The sequence below is a fragment of the Chamaea fasciata genome, unplaced genomic scaffold (genome assembly GCF_029207755.1).
Source record: "Chamaea fasciata isolate MVZ Bird 193981 ecotype frontalis unplaced genomic scaffold, bChaFas1.0.hap1 SCAF_6, whole genome shotgun sequence".
Classification (NCBI taxonomy): Eukaryota; Metazoa; Chordata; class Aves; order Passeriformes; family Sylviidae; genus Chamaea; species Chamaea fasciata.
Window position 1 is genome coordinate 10293528 of NW_027094091.1, and position 20678 is coordinate 10314205.

General features: G+C 44.7%; 1 long non-coding RNA gene across 1 annotated transcript; it reads right to left on the minus strand.

Moving 5' to 3' along the window:
- Nucleotides 1-3111: 3111 nt before the first annotated feature.
- LOC136290533 (uncharacterized) lies at nt 3112-6142 on the minus strand. Its single transcript, XR_010721184.1, has 3 exons — nt 5762-6142; nt 5118-5198; nt 3112-3970 (listed from the first exon to the last, which is right to left on the minus strand). It is a non-coding gene; the product is annotated as an uncharacterized lncRNA (long non-coding RNA).
- Between the last annotated feature and the right edge of the window lie 14536 nt (nt 6143-20678).

Sequence of the window (20678 nt, forward strand, 5' to 3'; positions counted from 1 at the left end):
AAATATTTCACCCGGACCCTACAAGCATTTTTGGCTCGTTAGCCAAAAAAGGATTCCTGCCAGAGGCATTCAGTCATCCCACCCTGCAAACCTGGATACTGCTGGCAGGTTCCCAAGGCTGCCTCTGAAGACTTTCCACAAAGGCCAGGAGTCAGCTCTCCAAACCCCACCAGGCCTCTTTAACCTGTTTTTTTGGGGGAAGGCAAGGATGTGACTGTTGATCTTTTTGGGGTGAATATCCCAGAAGAGCATTCATAAGGCTGGAAAAGCATGAGGGAAGGAGAGTTTTATTGCTGACCCCTGTCCAGCCCGGTTATGGCTCTTCCTAGCCCTTGTGTTCATGCAGAAGTTTTTATTAATGATCTTTCCTGCACTGGTTTGCTTAGCACCACCACAAAAACCATCATCAATAGCAACATTATCCAACGTCTGTTCTCATGCAGCTTGTGCACCCCCATGCAAGAGTTTGGAGATCCTCCAAGAGGACTTCCTCTGGGAGCTGACTGTGCAGCCAGGCAGCTTTCCCTGCTATGAAACATTTCCTGATCCACTCTGTGTTTATTCCCTTGGGAGCACCCTCACCATTTCCTGTCCCACTGGTATCGGCCCCTTCACATGCTTCAGATGCATCCCTTGACACCCCCAGCCTGGCCATTTGGTGACATGCCTGTGCCATGGCAGTTTTGGAAGGATGGCTCACAAATTCATATTTAGGTCATTAAGCAAAAAAGCTTTTCCTTAGTTCTGGTGTTGTGATGAAGGTTCCTGTTGGTGGATGCAATCACGTGCCCAAGCAGCAAATTCAGTGTTGCTGAGCTGTGTATTTGTCTCCTGACAAAAATAGAGTCCTGTGGCTGTACTTTTCCTTCTGACAGAATGCCACCAGAGGCAGAAAAGAGAGGCAGGGACATCCTACAGGTTATTAAAAATATTAGGGGTCATGAAATAAACTTCCTCATCCCCACCCCACAGTTCCATGCAGTCTGCACTGAGGCTCAAGAGCAGGATTTATTTTTAATAATGACTTGGGGATGAAGTGTGAAAGGGTGGGATCATGGGACATAATTTAAGGGGAAAGTGAACATGAGAAACCAGAGTAGCAATGCCCGTGCCCTGGCTGGGGAGCAGAACTCCAGATTCCTGGTGGAAATGAGTCATTTCTTCTGCCTTCCATCCGTGACAGATGAAGGGTAGCACAATCACAGAACTACAGAATATCCACAAGGATCATCCAGTCCAAATCCTGGCCCTACACAGGACTACCCAAAAAATCCCACCCTGTGCCTGACAGTGTTGTCCCAATGCTCTTTCAGCTCTGGCAGGGTTGGTCTCACCAAAATCCCAAAATAATGAAGAATGAGATATTCCGAGAAATAATCAAAGCAAAACAAAAAGTGTGAGAAAGACCTGTTGCCATGGGAACAACGTGCATCAAACTGATGTCAAACATTCTGCAAAATAATCTCCCCGAGTTGTAAAATGCAGTGAAGAAGGAGGCGACAAGAGGAGTCTGCCAGTGTTTTATTTATAATATTTTTTATCTACCTTCTTGCCTGCGTGGTGTGCATATATCACACCCACACTCCCACCCACAGCACACAGCTGTCTCTCTGAACTTTCTTAGATCTGTTCCAGAAATTCAGGTGGTAATGGAGGAGGAGGGAGAAGGAGAAGAAAAGAAAATAAAAGAAAATAGCATTCAGATTTGGCAAGAAAAAAATGCATCTTTTTAGTACCAGGTATGTGTGAGTTGAAGGGGACAGATCTGGTTCTCAAGAAAATTCCCAGATCCTTTCCTGCCACACTTCTCCCCAGTTGAACGGCCCCAGCACAAACTGATGCCTGGGGTGCACGAGGTTGGTCCTCCTCAGGTGCAGGAGTGTTCAGTGAGGTGACACAAAAGAGTAACTAATTTTTCTTTATCCACCCATATTGCAAAGGGAGAAACAAGCTGGTGATGCCCGTCTGTGCTTCTAGACGTGGTGAACACAGCGAGCTGCTCCAAGGACAGAGCTGGGACCTGTAAACCCCTTACATTAATATTTCTGTAGCCACCAGAGGAAGCATCTGGGTCCCCTGGTGGGATCTTGGAAAACCTAGAAGAGCTACCATGATTTGCAGCAAAGCAAGCAGAAGAGAGAGAAGCATCATGCCTGAGGGCTGGAGTGGGTTTGGAAGCAGCAGCCTTAGCAAGCAGCAATTATTTTTCTGTAGGAAACAAGAAAGTTGTTTTCCCATTTGGCCAGCGTCAACCTCTGTCTGGCACTGTTTGAACTTCAACAGAGATGCAAACACATATATCCAGCTCGACACAGAGTTCCTCTGATATTCCCTTCCCAATTTTCTGAGAGCACTTCCAGGGTTCGTTAATGCAGACCCTCAGCTCTGAGGAGCAGTGGCTTCACTGTCTCAGGAGTGTTATCCCAGTTCTGCCGCATCCTACTGTTTCACCTTTGCTCTGCTCCCAGACATCTATCCTTGTTCACACACCCACTCTGCTGCCATGTTCCCCTCTGGAATCTCATCCTGTGGATCCTGGTAAACCTGACCCGCTCAGAATCATGGAGTCACAGAATCACTGAGGTGGAGAAAGACTTCTAAGGTCATCAAACCCAGGTGCCAACCATCATGTTTCCCAAAAAACTTGTTCTCCAGTACCACATCCACATGTTTTTCAAACCCTTTCATGGATGGTTCACTGGGCACTTCCTCTGACTGGCCATGGTTCTTCTTGTCCCACCCCTGTCCTTGCATGGACAGTTCCTCTTCCACAATTTTTGCCAGCCTTCATCCCACAGACTACTCCCTGAAAATATCCCAGTTCTCCTCAAACACAACCTATTAAAAGGCCTCTGCAAAGGCCAGACACCAAAATTACACCACAAACCCATACAAGAAAATACAGGTGGATGGTGTTCTAAATCTGTGAAAACAAGGACAAAAAAAGTATGGCTTCTGTAAATCTGAGCAGCTTTTTATTCCAGGTGACTCTTTGGTCCCTTCCATGGAACTTGCAGGGGAAGAACTGTGCTCCTTCAAAGTATGTGACACCTCCTTGATGACCTCTACAAATTTGGGGGGCATAAACCTGAAATAAAACACTGCACGTAATTATTCAGATGGATCTTTATTGATGAAGCAAGGTTTTGTTCTACACAAAACTGAATGCCTTTTTTATTATACCTTTATTCTGTGTTTCAGTAGATCAGATTTTGTCACTGGATAAAAGTAAGTCTATTTTGGATTTCTATTCAGGAGCAAACCAATTTTGTGCAATCAAAACTGTTTACAGGAAGCACCTGATTTCACTGAATCGCCTGTTTCTAATACAGAAAATCTGTGAGAAAACATGAGGAAAGCCGTGATATTACACATTCTATCTTTGACACTTCCACCAAAAAAATCAATGTTTTCTCATATGAAACAAACTTTCATGATAAAACTGCTGCTGCTTCATACAAGTATCTACTTTCAAAGGTTGAAATAAGGATAAACAGAGCCACCTTTCCTCCTCTTTTGCAGCTGGTCTGTGATTTGTGAAGTCAATTTAGAGTTTTGAACTCAATGCGGAGTTACACCAGTAAATCCCCAACACACCCAGTGAACATCCACCTCTGCTAGCAACTTTTCTCCCAAATGAAAATAAAACTCACTGGACTGTGTGATATTTTGGTCTTCTGTCTAGATTTGAGGGTTTAACTGGATTGAGGGGCTTTGTTGTTTTATTGTCTGGAGTTCCTAACCCTGGGGCAGCTGTGTTTCTGCGTTGTTTGCAGCTTTCAAAATACTTTGGGGTCCTTCAAGGTAGTCCAAACTCCTGATCCCAGCTGATGGTCTGGAGCCCTGCCAAATCCAGGGAAATGGGGAGCTCAAGGGAATTTTAGCCCTCTGATGAGGTGCTCCAATATGTAGAAGGATGAGTGGTCTCGATTCTTTCCAGACGTCTTCTAGGAGACACCAGTTTTCTGAGCTGAAAATGAACATTTTCATCAAGCTGGGCTTTATGCTGTGTTTTTATTATCCACCGACTGAACTCCACATGAGGCAAAAAGGACAGAGACCATTACTCCTTCTAATATTCAATATAAATTTATTGGGAAACAGGGAAGATCAAAGAGTATCAGTGTCCCCTCTGCTTGTACCTGCTGTGTTCTCATATATCCTGGAAATTCTGGAGCAACCAGCCCTGAATATTTTGATGCCTAGAATTACAGAGAGGATGGATGGAGCTTTCTTGTTTGGTTTGTTTATGTTTTGTTGGGGTTTTTTTAGAAACAAGCTGAAAGGATGAGCTGTTGTTTAGAGCTGGCCCTGTGCCAGGCTGCGATTTCAGAACTCCAAGCAGCCTGGAGGTTAACCTTGGGAGAGAGTAAATCTTGTGTTTTCACTCAAATTAATCAACATAAGTGTTGTTGCTCAGCTTTTTGGCTTCCATGGGGGAAGAAAAAAGGAATAAAAAAACCTGGTTGCTTTAGTCTGGTTTGCTCCACAGTTCCAGTAGGGTTGAAGCCTTTCCTTTCCTCGAGGCCCTGTTCATACACCACTGCTTCAGAAACAGCAGTCTCAAGGAATGAGATATGTCTCCATGAAGGGGAGCTTTAAAAGTGAGTTTTCAAGTGATTCCAAAAGGAAACAACAAGACTTTTAAAACTCCAGTGATGTCATGGGCTATTTTTGGATTTTGAAGGCCCGAGCCTGTTTGGCGAAGAGCCCAGAAAGAAGAAAGGCTAGAGATGGAACTTGAGCCATTTGGACACAGACCTCTTGTTTTATCTAGTGTTTCTGTCCAACCCTGAACCTGCAGCAGCACTGGCACTGACATATGGGCAACTCTATTGCCTAACAGAGGTGTTCTTGCCCTTCATTCTGGAATTTGATGAAGTCCAGGGAAAACTCCTTATCTGTCTGGCATAGCATTTGCCACATGTGATCCAATGAATTTTCAAGAAGGAATGCAATAAATTAATTGTGTGGATGGAGAAACACCAGTTTGGGATGGGGGGGCATTACAAGGTGTAGTGCAGATATCATCTGTGGTTGTGGTCAGCACATGGTGTCTGCCTTTTACCTCTTCATAAACCTATAGGTGTGGATTTACTATGGAAAATTATACTTACTTTAGCCCACTGTCCATCTGCTTTTCCTGATGTTCCTCCAGATATTCTTGCTCTGTTTCACTTCAGAAAACTGATAGGAGCCTGCAGAAGAAACAAACTGGATTTGGGGTTGAAATAATCTGGAAATGGCCTAAGAAGCACGTCATACATCATAAATGCATCCTAAAAGTACAGGACTTTTTTTCTAAACAGATGTTTTGTCTCCTCTCTCTACTTCTGCAACACTTCTCTTGTATCAAAGAATGGTGGTCACCATGGATGGGAAGAGCTTTTCTTCCAGAATAGACGGATGTGATGATTTTTGTTGTAAATTATTGAACTCTGATAGTGAAGATCATAAACCCATGCCTGGATTCCCAGAGTGGCATGTGAAATTGGCATTGCAAGGGGGTGACCTGCTGCCAGAGTAATGCTCAAAAAAATTTCCTTGGAGGTCTTCATTTTGATGAATGTATTTAATTAAACACTTTGGATACGCAAAAAGATCGTCAGCTGGGCTAAAAATACTCTCTGAACAAAGAGCCATAGGAAATAATAGGGTTTTGTGTTTCCCTTTGTTTACTCCAAGAGAAATTGGAAGCCTTCCATATGTTTGGATTGGTGCAAGTGTCAGTGGAAGCAGAGAACCACTCGTCTCAACTCACCAGAGGTTTCCAGCTGCACTCCACGGACCTCCCTGGTGGGTGTGGGAAAGATCCTTGCCCATTGTTAGTCAGCTGAAATTCATAACACAGATGCCTCTAACTCTAATTGGTGCAATTTTACAGCTGCCAAGCTGAAGAGGGCTGGAAATCACAAGGCCCAGAGGCTCAGCTGGTGCAGGCTGATATGCTCCACCCCGACGTCAGCAGGCTTGGCTGTGCCTCCTTGGCTGGATCAGGACAGATCTCATCATCTGCCTTTGTGCAGTCCTTTGTACTCTACTCAGCACAACCTGTTTAATCCAGGGGCCACATGTGCCAGGCAGACGAGGCTCTGCTGCACAGCCAAGGAGCATCTGAGGTCAGTGTAACCTCAGCAAAGGTCAATAAACCAGGTGATCATGTTGCCAGTCCTTGTTCTTACAGTACCAGTGAATTCCACACCTTTGTGCACGTCTCAGCATTCACGTATGCAAAGAGTTGGAAAAAGGTGGCACAAAGCCAGAGGCTATGCCTTCTTTCAGACAAAATTTCTGTGAGAGGGGGAAGCTGGAGGGGTTTTGAGAATTTCTCCCTTATGTTGTCCTGAAACAACTGAACAAATGAACAACCTGGTTCTGAAGCAGCCAGATTACAGTGCCTCCAACTCGTTGCATCATTGCTTCTGCCACAGGGGTTTCCACCATGGAAAAGTGGATTTTAGTGAAATAATGAATGCATTGAGAAAGCTTTATTTTTCCAGGAAATTTCTTTCAGTTAAAGGAAATCCCTTCTTGGGGATATTCTACAGAGCCTGTAGAATATGCAGGTAGTGGCTTCTATCTCATTTGTGGAAGATAATTACTCCTGAAAGTGGGGAATTTGGAAGGATTCATCTGCTCTGAATCAACACCTGCAGCCTTTTACTCCCCTTCCCTTGGCCAAAGGAAGTTGGTCACCTAATTATGAACCAAGCAGGAAGCAACCAACTGGTCCTGAGGTGGCACAAAAAACCCACAACCTCCAGCTCTGTGTTATGTCTGGTGCCATCCTATAAAATATGAAGCAATTAAAAAAAATTATTGAAGCACAAAGTTTTGAAGAGAGACAAGGCTGTAGCCCAAGTGGGGCACAAATTTTCAAGCACACCCCATCCTCCAACCAGACACACCAGGGACCCTCCCAAATTGGCTACTGGCCCCAAGGAGATATAGGAATGGCACAAGATAACTCAAGTTTTGGGGCCTAATTGAACCAAGAGGGTTGTCCACCCCTGGCACAGATGTCCAGGGCAGCGGTGGAGTCCCCATCTCTGGAGGGATTTAAAGGCTTTGCACATGTGGCAGTTGGAGACATGGGTCAGTGGTGGCTTTGGCAGTGTTGAATTAATGGTTGACTTGATGATCTCAGAGGGATAATTCAACCTGAGTGATTCTCTGATGCTCTGATAAGGCCCGTGAAGGCCTCTCAGAAACCTCCCCAATTTTGAAGCTTTCCATTATCAGCACAGTGTGCATTTGTGTCAGAGAAAGCATCCACACCATAAAATCTGGATCCAGCACCAAGTGCTGGATCCTCTGAAAGAGAACTGACATATTTGTATCCAGACTGAGCAGAAAATGCCATGCTGTCATAAACAACTACAACAACAATAACAACAACAAAACAAACAAACAAACAAACAAAAAATCCACCAAGTTCCAGACTGCAATTCCTTTTACATGCAAAGCTTTGGTGCACACTAAACAAAAACTACAATTTGTGAGAGGGAAAAGTTGACTTTGGTTTGGTTTTGGCTTAAAAAAGAACATAAAGCAGAACAGAGCAAGAAGAGCCAGTAGTAAAGGGAGGCAGGGTAAACTCTCTGTCAGGGTGAGGAAGGGGCTACTGAGAGCTCTTCATGGATCAGGAAGAGGAAATCTTTGGTTTTTTACCTTTTTGCCACAAGCCCCCTGAGTCACCCAGCACAGAACTGTCCCTCTGTTTTGCTCTCTTTAGCGGGATATTAAAAGAAAAGGTAAGAGTGGGAAATTGCTTTACTCCAGTTCTGGGGAGGTCTTCACTCACACACTCAGCCTCATTTCTGAATCCATACCAATGGCACAACATGACCAGACAATGACTCAAACTGTGTCAAGGTCTCATCCTACAAGCCTCCAGAAAACATTATCAGGAAGGACTGTGCTATAAATAAGTTCCAGTCTACCTTTTCAGAAAGCAAGGGAGATTGGACGTGCAGCAAGTCAGCAGAACAACCACAATGATTTGATGATTTCCTCCCTGATTGATGCTCCTTGCCCTGGGGACCTCAATTCATCAACCTGAGCTTCTCTTGTCAGGGTGGACAACTCATCCCCAGCTGATAGGAACCAACCAGATACAACTGGAATAGCCTCTGGTTTTGATTTTCATTCCAAGCTGATGTTGACATATAAACACTGAGATCTGCACCCAGATTTAATTACTGCTAATCCAGTGAGACTCTGTGTAATAAGTCCACCTTGACAGATGCTTATCTAAAAGCAGGGTTTGTGTGCCCTGATGTCAGCCAGGTGTTTTCTGCCATGCATTAAAAAAGCAAATAGTAAAATTCTTCTTCCATCTACTGGAAGTGGTGTTTTGTCCACACCTGTTAAAAAGATTCATGACCAAGATCATTAATGAGTCCTCTTGAACTTGGTTTGTGACAACTCAGATATGTAAATGACTAACATTCTTGTTTTTCCCAAACATGTAACAAACTAAATATATATATATATATATATAGAGAGAGAGAGAGAGAGAGAGCATTGGAAATAGTAAAATTAATCAGCATAAAAAGGAAAACCTAGATGAAAGTGAAATTTAACCTCAGAAGGGGTCTTCTAGCAATCAAAATTTTATTTCAAGGGTCTCCAGGTTAATCTGTGTTTTGATGTTTTCTGCATCGTCATTCTAAAAATGAAAATGTAGGGCATAAACTGGGGGTATAAAAGTAGGGCAGGGGTACAAAATACTCCTCCAGCTGGGAAAAAAGTGGGAAAACTTGCATATCAATTCATTTTTCCAGACACACTGCTCAGCCAGGGTGTCAGTCACCCTTGATTGGACTTCTGCACTTTCACTCCAACCCTTTGTCACTGAGTCTTTCCCAGCAAATAAAAATGTTCCTGCTGGGCTTGCTGGTGTCCCAGAGCTGACCCATCCTCCAAGGGCATTGTCCTGTGCTGTTAAACTGTCCTTGAGTTCCTCTGGGCAGTGACTCCTAGTAGATCTCAGTTATGTGAAGATGGAGGGAGGGACAACTATTGAGGAGAAACAGCTCTTGGTTATTTAAATTTTCACATGATTTGTCATTTTTGGCTTGTGCAACTCTTGCCCATTCAGCTGTGTGGTCTCTGAGTCTTCATTCACCCTACTGAGCTATTCTAAGTGGAAGGAGCTCATATCAAGGATTAAATTACATCTCTTTGTTTTGAGTTTTTTTTTCAAATGGCCCAGGGCAAACAGACTCAGCAGTATAGATACCTCCCACCCCTGTGTTTGGACACAGAGGGAAGCAAAGTTTTCTGGAGTGAAGCCCAGGTTAGTGGAGAAAGATCTGGTGAGAATCAATAGTAGCTTCAGGGAGACAGACCAGAAGCTGGAGGCAGGTTGTAAATGTGAGGCTAAATTAGGAGCTGGCTGTGGTTTTATGACCAAATCAGAGAGAATCTGGCTCTCATTTTACTGCAAAGCCTGCTGCTTTTTCAGGGGCCTTTTTGTGCTCTTGTAAGAAGACACCCCTGAGGTCAGAGGGTGATGTAGCCACCAGGGGATCCTGGAACAGGTTCAGCTCTGTCCTGAGGGGAGGAGAAGGAGCTTCTCACCAAGCAGAAGACAGAAAATATTAAGAGGAACATTCCCTGTCTCTCCTTCCACAGTGAGTAAATCCGTGCTTCCCTGCAGTGAGCCAAGTGAGTATTTTGTCAAAGCCACCAGTTCCTAGGTTTTAATTTTCCATGGGAGGCTCTGTCAGATCACAAAGGAAAGCAGGATAACCCCAGCAGAAAGAGCAGCACCGAAGCAGTGCTGCACTGACAGAAAACAGAACTGCTTAGCCATGTGGCAGCAGGAACTGCTGTTGGAATAGGTTGTTTGTAGCAGTTTGAAACGACACTGGAGACCACACAAATCCTTGTTCTCCGTATTCACTGCACTGCATTCAATTTAGTTTCTTTTAATGAGATAAAAGACAGCCCTGGGCTTGAGTCAGCTGGGAGCAGAGCCTAAATGCCTGTTTCGAATCCTCAACATGCTGCTGAGTGCTGAGACAAAGCTGAGTAATCCTGGAAAATAAGGATGTGGGACTGGGGGTACTTAGGTCTGTTCCAGACTCAGCAGGTGATTCTGGTGAGAATATGTGAGTTAGTCACCCTTGGATTGCTTTAGCATCCACAAAAAGCTATCCAGACACAATATAGGGTGATGTATCTCCTCCTAAACTGGGTTTTCATCAGTGTATCAGGAGAATTCTCCTTTTTCCCTCTAATGGAAGGTCACAGTAATGGCCTTAGGGTGAGACATCTCATTTTAGATTTCTAAAAGTTAAGGGAGAGGAGCACCCCCTGTAACCTCTCCTTGGTGCCATATCTGTGAAATAGGAGTAATAGAAAATGAGAATAATGGAAAATAATGATTCTGTGTAGCTCAGGGAAGCTTCAGCAGTGAGTGGTTGAAGGCACTAAGAAAGTGTGCTGAAGGTGAGCTGAGCTGCGGTGGGAAAAGAAGGCAGCCCTGCTCTTGGCCAACCATGCTGTCCTTCAGCTGCCCTCAAACTGAAAGAGAGTAGATTTAGATGGGAATTTGGGAAGGAATTCTTCCCTGTGAGGGTGGGGAGGCCCTGGCACAGGGTGCCCAGAGAAGCTGTGGCTGCCCCTGGATCCCTGGAAATGTCCAAGACCAGGCTGGATGGAGCTTGGAGTACCCTGGGCTAGTGGAAGGTGTCCCTGCCCATGGCAAAGAGTGGACTGAGATAGTCTTTGAGGTCCCCTCCAGCCCAAACCCTTCCATGATTCCATGAATCGCTGATTTTCCACCCTCAACAACCTCCAAGGTGATTTCACTGCCTTGTCCCCTTGGAGGATGCAGCCGTGAGTTTTTTGACTGACAGTGGTTGTTGTTCATGCTGTTGCCAGTACAGAGAGCAGGGATGGTGTAGATGAAGCCCAAGGGAAACCCTCTGCTGATATCCTCCCCTGAAATGACGGGAAGGTCAGAGCCACTTCCCTGCATCTGCCAGAGCCACCCGCCTTTCCCATCCCTCCCCCTGCTCTGGGGACAGGCACAGCACCACTGCCAGAGCCGAGCTTGTCCCAGGGTTCATCAAAATGCTTCTGAAGGAGTTTGCTGCTGCAAGAAGCCAGATTGCACAAACAGGCAGATGTTTGCAAGCAAATGTCCCAAGGAAGATTGAAATCCCAAGGCACTTTTTTTTTTTTTTGTAGTTTGCATCTCAAGCACTGTCAGGATGTTCTGATCACTCACTGGAGACAAAATATACAGAAAGGAGCAGCAAAGAAAACAAGAGGTGGAAATTTCCAAATGGTGCCTTCAGTCATGATGAGAGATGGGATTTGTTTACAGGGTGCAGCAGTGCTCTGAAATCCCACCAGAGACTGAGGCCTTGGTATCTATGGAGGCAAGGAAAGCCTGCTCCTAATCTGATAAAGCAGATAAAGTATTGTCCTCCAGAGGAGAAAAGGGCCTGGCTGCACTCCTGCACCTGATTTTGTCAGATAACTCACTTCTGCCATCCAAACTGACTACAGCTTGTTGTGTCCCTCCGGAATAACCCTCTTTTACTCCCACATCCTTGTTCAACCAACACCTTGCTTTTCTCTGCTCAAAGGGAGTCCTAGGACACATTTCAATATTATACTGAGCCATCTCTTCCTTGTAATCTCCCATGCAAAGAATCATCTGTCAATGTCATCTGTCATGCCTGTAATCCAACAGGCATTTCCTGACATCCCAGAAACCAAGGCTGGAATAAGTGGCTAAGGGCTTCTTCTAAAGGTCTGTAAGATCCTTGTAAAGGCACAGCTCTCCCATCACCCACAGAAGTAGGATGACTTCTGTAGCTCTTACAGAGACATCAGCTGCAGGCAGACACAGATTTCCCTCACTGCCATGTTCATTCCTCCCCTTCTCCCGGGAAATCATTCAGGTTTGTGCATATTTTCAGGTGCTACAAATCTTGCTTATATTGTAGCACCCAAAACTGCAACAATACTGTGTCAGGGGGATTTATGTTGGATATCAGGGAAAGGTTCTTCCCCCAGAGGGTGCTGGGCACTGCCCAGACTCCCCAGGGAATGGGCACGGCCCTGAGGCTGCCAGAGCTTCAGGAGAGTTTGGACAATGCTCCCAGGGATGCACAGGGTGGGATGGTTGGGGTGTCTATGCAGGGCCAGGAGCTGGATTTGATGATCCTTGTGGGTCCCTTCCAGCTCAGGACATTCCATGATTCCATGACCATTCTTCTGCAGAAGTTCTCCACTTCTGTCCCTTCCTCAGGTTTTGTAGTTCTTCAACTCCTGTGCAGTTCTTTCCTGTGCCTGGTGCTCCCATCCCTCCAGAAGAATTTTTTCCCATGGCTTCAGGCAGAAGAAATTGCAAGAATAATTTACCCAGCCTCTGAGTGGTCTGGCAAAAACTGCATCCAAGAAAGATGGCATCATAAACAGGGTCAGGGAACAGTTGTGCCCTGCGAGGTGGCCCTGGCATGGGGATTTATTCCAGCAGATGTGAGCTGGGAGCTCAGCTATGTGGTCACTGCTGTGTGAGACCCTGCTGAGTCACACTTGGTGTGTGCAGTCACCCCATGATCTCATCCCTTGAAACCACTGCCTAAACAAAACCAGTTTTCATTTCATTTCATATAACACAACTCATTAACATCACCGGGCTGCGCTCTGGCCAAGGGATCAGCTCCTGGGAATTTTGGAAGGGACCCTGGAGGGCAGCCCTCAGCCTGTCTCTCTACCTGTTGTCTTTCCAAACAAGCCTGGGATAGGCAACCCAGCCAAGCCATCAAGGGTCCAGTTACTGGAGTGAGACTGTCTGGAGCCTCACATGAAATATGCCTGGGAGGAGGCCGAAGCTCGAAGCCAAGGCTGGACAGGGAATTAAAAGGTCCTATTTTGGGTGCTCTTGCTGAACATTCCACTTGAAAGAATTTCCTCCTTTTAAGAAGGAACGTGAAATGGTCAGACACCATTAAAGTGACTATTTTATATTTTGATTTTGTGTGTCATCTAAATACAACCAGAAATCTGCAGGGCAGGGCGTGAGGAATGTCCTAAGGACAACTCTCAGAAGACTCTCAACCATATCATCCTTGGGCATTTCTTAGCTTAGGAAAACAGAGTCTCACATCCTTGATAGGCTGGGATGGAGCTTTTTGTTCTCATTTTTTGTACTTCTTTTTAGAACTTCCTTACAGGGTTTCAAATGTAACCTCTAAAGAGGGAGGAAGGGAAGGGAAGGGAAGGGAAGGGAAGGGAAGGGAAGGGAAGGGAAGGGAAGGGAAGGGAAGGGAAGGGAAGGGAAGGGAAGGGAAGGGAAGGGAAGGGAAGGGAAGGGAAGGGAAGGGAAGGGAAGGGAAGGGAAGGGAAGGGAAGGGAAGGGAAGGGAAGGGAAGGGAAGGGAAGGGAAGGGAAGGGAAGGGAAGGGAAGGGAAGGGAAGGGAAGGGATTCCAAGCCTCCAGGACAACAGCAGCTCCTCCTGCTGCAGGTCAGCAACTTCCTGGGACAATCAGTCTTTTCTAACTGTGTTTTAGATTTTACACAGCAGCTTCTAGCAGCATCATACCAGAGTAGCTAAGTAACCATAAGACATTTGCAAAGACCTTGATATTCCACCTTTTACAATAAAAACTAGAGCCAGACTAGTGTGAGAACCTCCTGCCCCAAAACAGTTTAGGTTTATGCTTTCCCTGGTATTATACAGAAGACTCTTATTCTTCCACAGGCTGAAGATGTGTGGGGAAACATCAAAAATTAGACTGTTTGATCAATAATATCATATTTTCTGGCTCTGTTTTATTGGTGGAGATACAGCACTAGATTTATGCAAGACTTTCTGAGCTTCTCTATGAAACTTAAAAAAAAAATCAGCTCTTTTTGTCAATAAACTGGCTCGTAAATGGAAGTTTCAGTTACAAAGTCAGTCATCAACCAAGCACAGATGGTTTCCCTAATCCTCTGCTTTCCCAGCCCACACCAGCAAACATAAGGCACTGGCACTTACCATTTTTCTTTTGCCTCTGGATATCTCAGGTTTTTGATACTGCAGAGCACAGCAGGGCAATACAAGCAGCACCACATGAAAGTCCCATGTCCTGCCAAATCCTCATACACAAGTTAGGTTTGGGTTCACTGTACTTTTCCATTTTCAGTTCCCTGTGGGAGTCCCTCCACATCTCTGGGATGGATGTAATTGACTTTTCCTCCTTGTTGATCAATAAAACTCTGAGTTTTGCCTCTCTTTGGACTTTCTCATTCCCTTTCATCATCCTGTTCCCTCTCCATGTTCATATTGGCCTTTGCTGAGACTTTTAGCCATTATCATTCCCAAAGTATGGACAACTTCTGTGTAATCACCTTTTTCTACCTCTCTTGGCTGCCCAACTGCTCCATGTCCTCACTCTTTCTCTTTTGACACATGGAGGCAAAGAGGCCTTTGCTCCTTGTTACTCACCCTCTGCAGGACCTGCTTCCCCTGCTGCTCATCCTGGGATCCTGTGACATCTGGCGGAACTCCAGATTTCCATAGAAAAGGACCAGAAAGCCACAAAACCTTGCCTTGCATGCCCATGCAAAAATAAATTAAATGCTAACCTTTTACTGCTCCACAAGGCTGTGAAGAGCCAGACCTGCCCAACTAAACAGGCAGGGAGAACTTTCCCTTATCTTTTTATACCTCCCTGCTCTGTAATTCAGTGACGCTGCTTAATGTGCTCAAAATTGCACCTTTTTCCCCTCATAGAAGAAAAGGCTAAATGGCCAGATTCCATCCTGCTTCCCACTTTGAATAGGAAATTGCTCCTTAAGCAGCCTCCTCCGTGCAATCAGGGCTGAAAAAATCAAAGGCACGCTCCCCCAGGGTCTATCACACATGGAGAAATCAAACTCCATGCAGGAATACCTGTCCTGCCTTGTCAGTGCTCGGGGAACAGGTTGTTCTCTGGCAACCAAAAATGGTTGCCAAAATGCCCTTCTGCCAGCTGGATTCTGCATGCCAGAGGCTGAAAGATCTCCCCAAGCATGGGTGTCCTCAGGGCTGGATGGAAGAAAGAGACCCTCACTTTCTCAGAGTTCTTCCAGGGATGTTCTGTGGCCCTGCAAGATCTTTTTTGTTGTAGCAGAGCTGTTCTTACTACACCAGAAATTGATCCATTGGTGTTAAAATAGTGGCACTCCAACCCAGAGCCCAGACCAGGACAGAACCGGTAATTAGGGATTATTAAACCAGTAATTACAGTAATTAGAGAACCAGTAATCCCACCCCCAGGATCTGGGGTGCTTCCTGACCAAGAACACCTCAAACACCAACAGGTTTTCAGCCCTGCTTTTCCATGGTTTTTATGTTCTGGTGAAGATCAAGCACTCTGGAATTCGGTGATGACATGAAGACAAAAGAAGCAGCAAAACTTCAATAAAATGCTCCATCTGTAAAATGACCAAGAGAATTTAGCACAGACCACACAGAAAAGACTTACCACAGGTCAGAGAGGAACAGGAAACCAACACAGACAAGATCCACCTGGTTCCCGAATAACTAATGGCTTGTACAAATTTGAAAATTAGCACAAAATTAAGTAGTGCATAGTGATTGAAAGTGTTTCCTGCTTATCTCCACATGTATCCACATTCATTCCCAAGTGGCAGCATTTTCACATTGTCATCACTTGTTTATCTCCACAATTCACTGACGTCTTCTCAACCTGCAGGTCCTGAAAAACTGAGTTTACAAAGAAAAACCCCACAACTGAAAACAAACTAATGGCATCTCTCTGTATGGGATGTGGGGCTGACAGTGGTGTGAGGCTCTTTGCAGTTTCATTGTATTGGTTGGTCATATTTTCTGAATCCCAGGCACTGTTTGCAAACAAAGAGAGTTCAAGAAACATCCATCAAGGAGATCAGGTATTTGCACTAAGAAATAAGGGGTTTACCTATCAACACACCCTACAAGGCAGGAAGTAAATAAAATAACAATGCAATAAAACTGTGCTAGGGAGAATATATATGCTATGCTGGCATAGATACAAAATGTTAGTGAAAATAAAATTGATACTTAAAATAAAAGGAAAAAGTATTTCTAAGGCTGCTGCAGGTAATTCATAAACCAAGGCAGAAAATCCTACTTTTGGGCTGGGTTTTTTTGTTTGCTTGTTTGTTTTTGGGTTTTTTTGCAGTCATTTTTGTCAGAAGCAAATGATGTTGTGGATAGTTCACCACAGAACAGTTTGGGTGGAATAATCCCCATTTCTCTTCATGAAACAACCAGATAAACAAAACCCCAAAACCCGACCAGCTTGTACAGCATAGATTAAAACTTCACATCAGCCATTCAGCCTTGAGTGTTCTCTCTGGGAATTTGCAATGATTGATGAGGCTTTGGACCCCTCCTTCCCACTCCCTTGCTGGGATCACAGTTTGTGTAGCCTGGCCACCCTGGCCAGAGGATTACTTCTGTTAATTACTTGTGCTAATTACCTCCCACCCCGTTTTGGGATGGATCACAGATAACAGGAGCCGTTCTGGATGGCAGAGTGAGTGTGGCTGAGCAGAGGATTGCCTTGGTGGGAAGGCTGCTCCTCCCATTCTCTCTCATTTTCCATGTCCCCAGGATTCAGGGTGAGTTTTCAGGCTGGCCTCGGAAGGGTGGAGGGGAAATCAGAGCAATTCCTTGTCCCCACGGGAGAGCCCTGCAGGTATTAAAGTTAGGCTGGCCCTTGCCTTTAAATCCAGATGGCTTCAGGGTTTAATTAGTAAGTTGTTTGTGCTTTTTCTTTTCTCTACTGAAAACCAAACCGGCCCTAATCCTACAAGGAATACATAAAACATTTAATTTATGAAGTTCTGGGACATAACCAGCAGCACAAATGGAAGAGGGGACCAGGAAAACACTTTAAATGAAAACCAAAGCAAGAGGTGGCAAAGGGCGGTTTTGCACGAAGGATGTCAGCTGCCTTTATCAGGAATGCACTCAGACAAGCAGGGATCAATCACTGCAGCCCCCATTTTTGGAAAGGATTTCAACAGGAACCCCTCTGGCTCAGGGAAAGGGAAGTAACAAACGGAAAATGCCTTTCAGCAGACAGGAGAGACATGGGTTTGTGATTAGATGCACTGTTAGGCAAATGCCAGCTTGATTTCAGCGCTGGGCAGAACCAGCTCCCAATAATTACACACAGAATACCCCATGTAGGAAAGCCTGACAAGTTTTAAAAAGAAATAACTTTTTATTTTATTTTTGAACCTTTGACAAATGCACCCAAGTCTTGCATTTGAACACCTCTTAGGAATATTGTTCTCAATAGTCAATGATGTCTGGTGGCCCTTTTCTTTCCAAAACAAAAACTTTTCCCTCTGTTTCTCCGCCCAACCCTTCCAAAAGAATTTTTGCCCTGTGACTTCAAAGCGTGTTCACAGGAGATGTAGTTTGATTGTAAGGCCAGAAAACCAAGGAATTGCAATGAGATGAATCTAAATAATGGCTCCTGGGCGGACCTGGAACAGTTTCTGTGGACACTGAAGGGTATTGAAGCCACCACACAGAAGTTATTCACTAATACGTAAACCAAAGTGTTGTGATACAGAACAGTTCAAAGTCTGTATCATCCCCAAAACAACCTCAGGATGATACTCAACTCCCCATTTTTATTTTGAGAGAAATACAGTGGTGGCAGAGCAAGGGAAACCACAACGATTTCAGCCCATACACAAGAACTTCCCTTTGAATAATAAAACTGCCTTGAAGTTTAATGCTCAAAGTTCAAAGGATCCAGACCAAATTCAGACCACCAAGAATGATTAAGGATTTCTTTGACCAGTCTGTTGACATTCTTGTGTGTATTAAAGATCAGCAGATGTAAGGGGGAAGGTTACCTCTGGTGATATTTCATCCCAGGTACATTAAAAAAAAAAAAAAAAAAAAAATACCCCAGAAAACATAACTCTGTCCTGATTCTGGGAATTGTTACATATTTCTTGGAAAATTTACAAGAAATTGTGCATTTCCCCCTCAGCCCGTGGGAGGACACTGTGTGGACAAACCAGTTTTGAAGTGGTTCACTGTTTTGCCTGTAATTGCAGCAAGATTTGGGGCTTGGTGGGGTTTTTGCTTCTATTTTTTAACCATTAATGATGCTGTTATATGTTTTGGGACCTATTAAGTGTAAACAGACGTGGGCTTAGCAATGCCCCAGCAGTGCTTTCTACTGTTTCAACTCTCTTGAAAAGCAAGCACTTGTGCTTCTGCTTTGTGAATAATAGACTGGTTTTCCTTTTCAGTTGGAAAACATATGAGTGGGAATTTATTCTGAGGTGACAGAAGGAGGTTTTGGGTCATGGAGTCCTCAGAACTCCTACACTACCTGAGTTTATCTCACCCTGAGTGAAACCCACCTCTCCCTACATCTGTCCCCCCAAACATGCAGGGATGTGGTAATTCCTAGAGGAAAAGGCAGAGGGGTGATGGATAATAAGTTCTGCCACTCCACCTGCAAGGGAGTGGCTGAGGCACCTCGTGGAAAACCATCCCTGCACATTTCCTGGTATGTGTCGCTAGACGGACATGGAAAGATTACACTCACACCTTCAAGTGGTGAGACGAGAAAGAGGACAGTTTATTTGGGTTTAGGGTTTGAATAGGGCTTGGACTTTGGCCAGCGATTGGGGAACGAGGTTAACACTTCTCTGACCACACTGGTCAACCTAGAAGTCCGTCAATTTGTCCTTCTGCCTGGAAAGGAATGTATATTTACAGAACATTACTCTTTGTTTATCTTACAGTTCCTGAGAAACTCCAGTAGAGAAATGTAAAAACATCAGAAGGCTGAAAAATCAGGGTGACAGGTATGCACCCAAAAATATGCCCACCTCAGCTTCCAAAAAACTCTCCAGCTCACCTTGCCTCCCACTCAGCACTAGTGCTGGCTTACAAAGGATTTGGCTTAGAAGTAGGGAGGCAAAGAGGTTTTTTCCTAAAATTTGTTTCAGACTCTAAATAGCAGAAGAGCTCTTCTGAAAACCTTGCTTTGATGGTCAGTGATGAGCAGGTGAGCGTTTGGCTGAGAGCTTTAGAAAAATCAAGCCTGTGATGCTGAATAATAGAATATACAGACAGAAAAGAGCTGATCTCTTACTGACATTCCCCCCCCAAGCACTGCAAAATTGCTCTCAGCAACACATTTTCTTGAGTCCATTTCCATGCTAGACAAAGGCTTGTGCTTTCAACCTGCACAGGGGGGAATGGATGAGAGAAAGAGACAGCATCCTGCTTCTTGGGCAAAAGGCTTCTTAACGAGCACAGTCTGAACTAGCACAAGGATGGGAAGTTGTTTTCCTTCTCCCACCCACTTACAAAGTCCAAAGTGGGAGATTCACACTGCTGGGCACCACTTGGGGGCTCTCCATAGGATGGTGGGGGTGATGGTATTTTTGGCAAAGTGTCATGGTTAGAGTGCAGGCAATGGTCACAGGGCATAGAAAAGATAAGGTTTGTGCTTGGTTTTTGTAGATCAGCTTAGAAAGAAACACACAAGCCCCCCATGTTTTGTGGCCAGTAGTTCTTTTTCCAGGTGCTGAAAACTTCTTTCTCATTAAACCATCCAGTAAAAGCTGAGGCTGAGAAAAGATGTTATCTCTCACATGAGACGCAGCCTACGGAAATAAGATTCTTTGTTTAGGGCTTGCTAATCTGACCTCCTTTCAACCATAGCCCCTGTTCTCTTCATTTATTAAATTCTGTTATCAAACTTATTGGGGTAGAAATCCACAAATACACTCTTTTTTTTTTTTTCTTTTTTTTTTTTTTCCCATTACTAGGAAGATCTTCCTCAAAGAGATGTTGGTCCTGAAATCCTAAACAGCCAGGCTCACCATGCCTGTTTTTTATCTTCCTCCTGGTTATGCTTATGCCAGGGAGGCAGGGATGCTGCTGCATCCCTTACTGAACCAGCTGCTCCTTCATAATAGGGCAGAGCAACATCAGCCCCACAAATGCACCTGGTTTGCAGTGGTGCAAACAGGATCGGAATTTGCTCCAGGTGCAAAGCACTGGAGAATCTGACAGAGACAGCAGAGCCAGGGACATTCTTTCCCTTTCTTCCTCCATGTGTGCTCCTTGTAACTTTGACCCTCCATGGCCTGTGCTGGTTCATGCCATAAGCCAGGAAATGTTGAAGATAAAAAGGCAGGATCAGGTGCTCCTGAGAGAAGAGAGTTCCCTTGCAATAGAGAAAATTATTCACTTCATTGCAGGGAGTGAACAATTCACCCCCTGGATATGAAAGTGCTCCTTAATCTAAATGGAGATAAAATGAGAGTGCTGAATGTGTTCTTACAGTAGTGGAGAGAAGACACCAGTCCTGCCCATTAACTCTCTGAAGGTGCACAATTAGAGACTGGAGTTAGAATGAGAGCTTTTGAGTGAGAATTAAGGTTTGGCTTCTTTTTTATTAAGGTTAGTTTTATGGCAAATATCCTCTTCGTTCCTGAAGTCTCATGATCCCGCCAGAGTGACGTGGTTGAACATACTTTTTTAAGAAAACAAATGGCTGGATTTGGTTCAAGAATCAACAGAGGAAGTCCTTTCTCCAGCTGTTAACTGGAGGTTAAGGTAGATATGATATTGCCTGCTGGGATTAAACACCACAACATTTGTTGTGTGTTTGGAGTAAACAATCAC